This window comes from Dreissena polymorpha, chromosome 5 (genome assembly GCF_020536995.1).
Source record: "Dreissena polymorpha isolate Duluth1 chromosome 5, UMN_Dpol_1.0, whole genome shotgun sequence".
Lineage (NCBI taxonomy): Eukaryota > Metazoa > Mollusca > Bivalvia > Myida > Dreissenidae > Dreissena > Dreissena polymorpha.
This window is the reverse complement of record NC_068359.1, coordinates 49,829,730-49,838,054: the sequence shown is the minus strand read 5'-3', so window position 1 is coordinate 49,838,054 and position 8,325 is coordinate 49,829,730. Positions and strand designations below refer to the sequence as shown.

The 8,325-nt window shown below is 35.7% G+C and overlaps 1 long non-coding RNA gene across 13 annotated transcripts; it reads right to left on the bottom strand.

Annotated features, from left to right (window-relative positions):
* Positions 1–1,055: 1,055 nt before the first annotated feature.
* On the bottom strand, positions 1,056–6,546 carry LOC127832072 (uncharacterized). 13 transcript variants are annotated; one of them, XR_008026680.1, is made up of 11 exons: positions 6,293–6,546; positions 5,999–6,082; positions 5,746–5,833; positions 5,153–5,581; positions 4,911–4,962; positions 4,107–4,183; positions 3,821–3,899; positions 2,163–3,479; positions 1,837–1,938; positions 1,645–1,704; positions 1,056–1,480 (listed from the first exon to the last, which is right to left on the bottom strand). It is a non-coding gene; the product is annotated as an uncharacterized LOC127832072 (long non-coding RNA). The 13 variants fall into 13 exon arrangements; XR_008026682.1 differs by having other exon boundaries at positions 5,153–5,470; XR_008026683.1 differs by having other exon boundaries at positions 4,911–4,976; positions 5,153–5,219; positions 5,394–5,470; positions 5,746–6,546.
* Positions 6,547–8,325: the final 1,779 nt, after the last annotated feature.

Here is an 8,325-nt window from a genome sequence, read left to right as displayed (position 1 = left end):
CATCATATCACCTCATATCGAAAGTCAAAATAATATCCTAACGTCATTTATGTTGTGTGTTTTTATTCGAATATTCTACAACATCAATAGACGTTCCTCATTGAAAGACAAGTTATACCAATAACGAGCCGTTGTACAAAATGTGTATGCAGTCAAAAGCGAGTAACTGCTTTAAGTTTACGAGTCACTCAATGTTAGTTTCAACACGAGTAGTTCGTAAGGCGCAATTAATGTTCAACGCAACATTGAGTAGCATAGTTTGTGTCCATATGGCAAATATCTTATAACGGTTAGTTGTTTATATAGTTTTTTTATCATTTCACCTCAAACTAAAGTTTGAAAGTTTTTTGCTTTGTACGATTGAAAGCTAGTGGTGTCACTCGGCGTTTTCACGGACTTGTGACCGTTCCTCTTGTCTGAGTACAAGAGAAGTCGCCTTCCCACCCCAGCCCTAGCAGACTTTGTGCATTGAAGCACTTAATAGAAATGTTATTGCTCGGTCATCGGTCAGGTTCGGTCAACGCGTGCCTGCGTTTCTGAGAGAGCCAGATTAAGATATTTCGTGTCACCGTACGAAAATACCATGGTGTCGCATAGCAAAGCACAGGCATGTCACCATGCGTGCCTACCACCCTTCCAACAGCGCAACAATGTGGTGTTGAAAGGATTCCCAGATAGTGTCGAAAGTATTGACGGTCATAACGGGGACGAGTTGCTTTATAGCGCCTCATTTCGTATTGACTTGCAACCCCGCCCTAGACCGCTACACAGCTAAATGGGCAGGACTCCATCTGACTATCAATCTCAGCGGTCATAGTTTTGAAAAGCGTCTGCTTGTTAATTGTTGGTATTTTGGTACTTGGAATCTCTTGTGCCCAAGTAGACTTAAAATTGGTTTTATAGATCATGCAATCATTAACTGGTTGGTAGTTCTAACAGTGCGTCAAAATAAGCACCGTGAAAACATTTTAGCACCGAAATACCGAGGTGTTTACCCCCAAGTGCTATCAGTGCGCTTCACACTTGTGGAGTCTTAAACCCCTCGGCCGCCCAAACACAGTTAATGACTGTTAATGTTTATTTTTTGTTTGATTTTGGTATTGCATAGTTTAAACACAAACACATACATCAATACATCAATATTGCTGGCCAGCGCAATAAAACAAGGAAAAAAAAGGTAGGAGAACAATCTCCTTTAGTTTTCATGTAAAAACATAAACATAAACATACACACTGTCAACACTTGCCACTTGCAACACCGAGTTCGTTTCAGTGCAGAACGTACACATTTTTCGATCGACACACATTCGCAATGTTACATGGATTCACAAAGTAACATGGATTCACAAAGTTGCACTGATGTCCATACACGGGCCAATGTTCAAGTTATCGGTGCGATGGACCCACGGTTTTGTCGCAGCTATACGCCACACGTATGTATTGACTACTCGGTGTCCACATCAAGGTTTGGATATTGGCACTGAAAATAGAAAAGCAAATTGTGTTAAACAGTAAACGATGAAAGTAAACAGCCTGAAATGATAAAAACATGCATGTGTAATATACCATGTATCAAATAAAATAGTAAACACAAACTGCTAAAGAAAAACACACAACTCTACCAACTGTTTAACTGATACTTACTTTTTTGTTTTGTGTTGCATGTTCAGGCGCCTTTCTGTCACTGCTCGTCTAGCAGTACAGCTGAAATGAAATAGAAAGCATGATCAGAAACTTTCATTGTAATTGTACAACTTACAATTTATGTGCACAATTTTGCATTTAAGTATAACATACAGTAAAACAATTTCAATCAATTGTTCAACTAATACTCACTTTTTTGTTGTGTTGTTTCCACAAAGGCGCCTTGTTGTCACTGCTCGCCTGGTAGTAAAGCTGACTCGTCAAGTAGTAGAGAACACTCGTCTAGCAGTAAAGCTGAAATGAAATCGAAAGCATGATTAGAAACTTTTGAATGTGTTTGTACAACTTACAATTTATAAACACAATATTGAACTGTAACAGTAAACATGAAACAGATAACAATTTTACTTACCTATGTTGTCTTCGCTGAAATACAAAAGTCATGTTCATAGCAATCATAGCATATTAACACACAATGAATACAACTCAAAACTTTTAGTAAGAAACTCAGTACTTACTTTGTATTTTGTATCCAATCCCTCTGCGGGCAATCTTCTTCAGTCCACAATCGAGCTGAAATCAAGACTCAATGCATACATGTAAATTTTGCCAAATAACAAACAGAACTGTGAACCAAAACTTTAACTAAACAAAACTAACTTTTCAACTGTAATGGTACTCACCTCTGGCAACTGAAATCATACAGACATTTTGCATAGCACAATACATTTTTAGTTTGAAGATAAGAATGATTTATGAACATTTTACTTACACAAAGCATAAATATAAAAGACATGCTATGATGAAAAAAACAATATGTATACAAAATTATACATAAAAAAACACACTATACTTACCATTGCTGACCTGAAATTGAAAAAAGCACATTTTGTATAGCAGAATACAAGTCATCAAAACAGTTCAATATGAAATTATAGAAAGTATGTGTACTTACCACAGCCATACTGAAATGAAAAAAACATTAAGCATTGCATAGCAGTATACACATCATCAAAACAGTTCAATATGAAAATTAAAGAAGGCAATTGTACTTACCAACAGGCTACTGAAAAAAATACATTAAGCATTGCATAGTAGAATACAAGTCATCAAAACAGTTCAATATGAAAATTAAAGAAAGTTTGTGTACTTACCACAGCCATACTGAAATGAAAAAGAAACACATTTTACAATGCAAAATACAGGTCATCAAAACAGTTCAATATGAAAGGCAATTGTACTTACCACAGCCATACTGAAATAAAAAAGAAACACATTTTACAATGCAGAATACAGGTCATCAAAACAATTCACTATGAAATTATAGAAAGTTAGTGTACTTACCAACAGGCTACTGAAATGAAAAAAACATTAGGCATTGCATAGTAGTATACAAGTCATCAAAACAGTTCAATATGAAAATTAAAGAAAGTTAGTGTACTTACCACAGGATACTGAAATGAAAAACAGACATTTTACAATGCAGAATACAGGTCATAAAAACAGTTCAATATTAAATTATAGAAAGTTTGTGTACTTACCACAGCCATACTGGAATGAAAAAAAACATTTAGCAATGCACAATAATCAAGACTTACCTAGCTGATCTTGAATCATTCTCTGTTTCTCAACTTCTCAGTTGTCCAAAAGTCTGCTCTGTAACGACCCACCATTCCAATCTGAAAAATAGTTAAGCATAACAAAGCACAAAACAAACCAAAAGAATAGTTTACTTACCTCATATTTTGTGCAGGTTTTCAACAGCCAATTTTCTTCTTGAAACCTGTATTCGTCTCTTTTTTGACCCACTGTGGAACAGTCACAGCAATGTAAGTCTGAAACATAGAAGGGCATAACAACATAACATACAAACCAGTATATTTGTTTTGACTTACCTCGTGGCTAGAGTCGAGACACAGCTGCTGAATTTCTTTTCTGTCACAAGCTGTCAAAACATCTCTGCAACATCTCTGCAATTGAAACCTTCAAACAGAGTAAAACAGAGAAACATTTTGTATACAATATAGTAAACACTTACCTTGTTATAGGCCTGAGTTGCAGCAGTGATTCTTTCTTGAAATCTTCTTCTTTTGCATCACTGCATGAGAGACCTGAAAAATAGCATGCAGTGCAAAACACATGAGTTAAATTAAACCAAAACTGTGTTTCTACTTACCTTGCTTCTGTAGAGTTGAATCACAGTAGTAGAATTCCTTCTTCAAACACATTTCTCTGTCTACACCAGGAACTTGAATCTGAAACAGAGAAAAGCATCACATCAAATTGTACAACTCAAGTGCATTCATTCAATGCTTACCTACTTTCTGTTGAGTTGTTTCACAGCAGCTGAAATCCTTATTCACTGTTGGCACTGCTATGAGACCATTTCTGCATGTGAAATCTCAAACAGAGCAAAGCAAAGTATGCATGGCAAAAATCAAAAGAACAATTGTAACACTTACCCTGTTTGCAAGTCCCATTCACTTTCTCAGCAATGTTCCTCTTCTTGAATCGTCTTCGTCGCTGACTACAAGTACACCTGAAACATAGCATGCACAAAACATACCATATAAAAACAAAATACAAGTGTTCATACTAAAATGAAACACACTTACCTTTCTGCTTTGCTCAGCTCTGTTCGACTGTCAACTTTTTATGTTATGTCGTATCTGAAACGAACTAAATCAAAACATGCATAGCACACTATCATTGATAAAATATTGAAACAATTGTATGCTTCATAGCTGTGTTTTTTCCACTTTACATCACAGACAACTGGCGATCACAAAAGTAAAGACATTTTTGTTCTACTCAAACATTAAGCTCACATTCACAAACACCGACCGACAGAGTTTTGTATAGAGTGCTAATACCTAAAACTGTACAAAAAGAATCGACATCAGTTTTCATTCATCATCGTTTATTGAGACAAATTAATACTACAATACTTACCACAGCTCCCTGAAATGAAATAGAAATGTTAACAGCATGCAAACAAATGTTAACCAATATCAAATCATCTATAGTAAATATCAACAAAAGCATTTTGATACACATAGTAAGTGTTCACCATCATAGTACATAATCAGTTAGTTCGACATCCCACGGTTGCTCAAGTGTAAGTACTGGCTAGCATTTACCCTTTTCAGTAAACCGTCACACATCAGCATTTTTAGACACAAGTGCTGATAGATTCAACCCTTGTTATCATCTTTCACAGACTTCTATGAGTAAACAACTGAAAAATATAAAACGTTTGTACTCACTGTTTGGCAGCTCCAAGAAACACGTCTGTACTGCTTGCCATCTGGACATCAACTGAAACAAAACATCTGAAAACACACATACATTTTAAACGTTTTTGAACAAAAATCAACACAAAGCAGAGCTAAGCTGCAGCAGTTAATCTTTCTTAAAATTGAATTCTCCATCTCTGCATAGCACACATGAAAAATAGCATAACATCACATTACAGCAGTCAATGAAAACAAAAATTTGATCGACTTACCTTGCTTCTGTAGAGTTGAGTAACAGACGTGGAAATCTTCTTCCATGTGTAAACCAGTGACTCGAATCTGAAATAAAGTAAAGAACACATTGTACAACTCAAATCAATGAATTAAAACTTACCTTACTTTTGATGAATTGTGTCTCAGCAGTTGAAATCCTGTTTAATTTCTGCATGTGAAATCTGAAACAGAGCAAAGCACGCATGTTACAAATTAAACAAACACAAGTGTTACACTTACCCTGTTTGCAAGTCCCAATCACTTTCTCAACAATGTTCCTCTTCTTGATTCGTCTTCGTCGCTGTCAGCAAGTACACCTGAAACATAAAAGCATGCACAAAACATCCCATATAACAACTATTTTGTACTTACAATATGAGTGCTTTTCTGTTCAGGTCAGCTTGAAAACCCATCACTGCCATCAGCATCTGAAAAATAGTACATCACAAACAAACAAACAAACATAACATATCATAAAAACAGTTTAACACAACAGATATGAGAGCTCTCGCAACCACGTCTGTTCTGTTCGACTGTCCAAAAGCAAGTGACAGTACTTCAATTCACTAACATTGAGAAATTCTAAACTTACCTTCAAGGCTTGTTGAGTAGCTCCAAAAACAAGACTGCTTGGCTCCACTGTTCACTCCAACTGTCATATCATCACTGGATAAGCACTCCTGAAATGTATTAAAACAAAACATGCATAGAACAAACATTCAGTCAAAAGTACTTACCTTTCACTTTGTCACTGCCCTGTGCTCAACTCCAGTCAGCATGACATCTCTGCTTGAAAGTCTGAAACATATAAAAACATGCAATGCAAAACAAACATAGTTACTTACCTTCTAGCATATTGTTGGAGCTCCAGAAAACACGACTGTTCACTCCAGCTGCCAGACTTGAACTGCCAGCACACATCTGAAAATCTGAACAAAGCATTCATGTTCATACTTTACTAGCCGTACAATTAAAGTTACTGACATACTCATCATCCAAAATAGAGTACACGAAAAGCTAGCTAGGTTTACCTCTGTTCATGTGTAATACACCAAATGAAACCATGATGATAAAGTAACTCACTTTATCTCTTCTTTTGTCAAAATACAAGTGTTCATAGTGGAATGAAACAGACTTACCTTTTCGTTTCCCAGCTCTGTTCAAATCATGTCAGGTTTTCATCTCATGTCAAATCTGAAACGAACTAAATCAAAACATGCATAGTATACAATCATTGATAAAATTTCGAAACATTTGTATGCTTCATAGCTCTGTGTATTTTCACTTTACAGATCACGGACAGCTGGCGACCACAAAAGCGAAAACATTTTTGTACTACTCAAACATTGCTGTATTAAGCTCACACTCATGAACACCAACCGACAGAGTTGTTATAGAGTGAAAATCCCTACAATTACAAAAAACGAATCGAAATCAGTTTTTATTCATCATCGTTTATTGAAACAAATTTATACTACAATACACACCACAGCGCACTGAAATGGAATAGAAATGTTACAGCATGCAAATACAATTTAAGCAATATCATATCATTCATCTACTAATACTACTATGTTTGCAATCATTTTTCAATCATATGTTCGTTTCCCCAAAGTAGCTCATATTCTGTTCCACCATCATACACCATCATCGCTAATCACAACATATCGACACTATATCAGTACTGAGTAATTTCTACCCAACGCCTTACACTTCTATACAAGTAAACCTGTACAAAACGAATCGAAATCAGTTTTCATTCATCATGATTTATTGAAACAAATTTATACTACAATACTCACCACAGCCCCCTGAAATGAAATAGAAATGTTACAGCATGCAAATACAATTTATTCAATATCATACATATCAACAAAAGCGATTCAATACATTGTCATTTAATATTTTTGCAACATTTTTCCATCATATGTTCGCTTCCTCAAAATAGCTCAATGAATATTCTGTTCCACCATCATCCACTATTATCGCTCATCACAACATATCGACACTGTATCAGCACTGAGTAATTTCTACCCAACACATTACAACCATCATACATCATCACGCAACTTGTAAACAGTAAAACGAAAAAAAATTGTACTCACGTTTTTTGTAGACAGCAGCTCGATGAACACGTCCGCACAGCTCGACATCTGAACCTCTACTGACAGTCAATCGCTTGACACCACAACATAAATTTAATTATTCACAACAGTCAGGGCTTAAAAAAACACGTCCGATCAGTCCGATGTCAAAACTTAAATTGAAGTCAAGTCGTTCAAAAAAAATAATGTAAGTCAAACATTTCATATATAACGCTCACAAAAGTTCGTTGTCAGTCAATACTAAACGTTCAAAAGTTAACATCGCATAAGAGTATGATTTCATTTCACAACTCAAGTCAAAGTCAAGTTGTTATCTCATAACAATAACCTAACACTTCAGTCATCCAGTCATTCAACAACCTGAGTACCAAGTCGCTATTCTATAACGCGAAAACTTTTCATCAATAGTCAGAGCTCACGAAAGTACGTCCGTCTTCGTCAACGTTCAAAAGTCAACTGAAACTTTTTAATCGTAAAAATATTTCAAAGTCAAATTTTTTTCAGAGCTCACAAAAACAAGTCTGTCTTTGTCAAAGACCATCAGTCAACTAAGATTCTGTCGTAGTAAAAAAAATTTAAAAGTCAAAACTTTTTTCAGAGCGCTTTAAAAACACGTCCGTATTGGTCAATATCCAAGTCGCAACTGAGCGTTCTTTACCCGCGCAGTTCAAATTATAATTAGGTCACGACGTCGAGAGCTTCGAAAAACACGTCCGAACCCTTCAACGACCAAACGAAGAATGACAGAAAAGCACATGGAAAATGTTTATTCTTCATGATTTGAGTTACGATCGAATGTGTATTTGATGACAAATCTAAAAATCATACTTACCATGCAAAAATCCTACAAATATTGACTTTGTGATGATATTTTTTCATGACCATACAAGCCGAAATATTCACACTCACAGCTTGAATGGGCATAAAAATTGATAAGCATGAGTCCGTACAATCCATCCAGTATTTCCTTCGAGTTAAAGCAAATCCATGGTCTTTAGGTCTCAAATTTTGTTATGAGGCGTACTCAACGCAGATTTTTAGAGTCAATGTTAAAACGACAAAAGGCG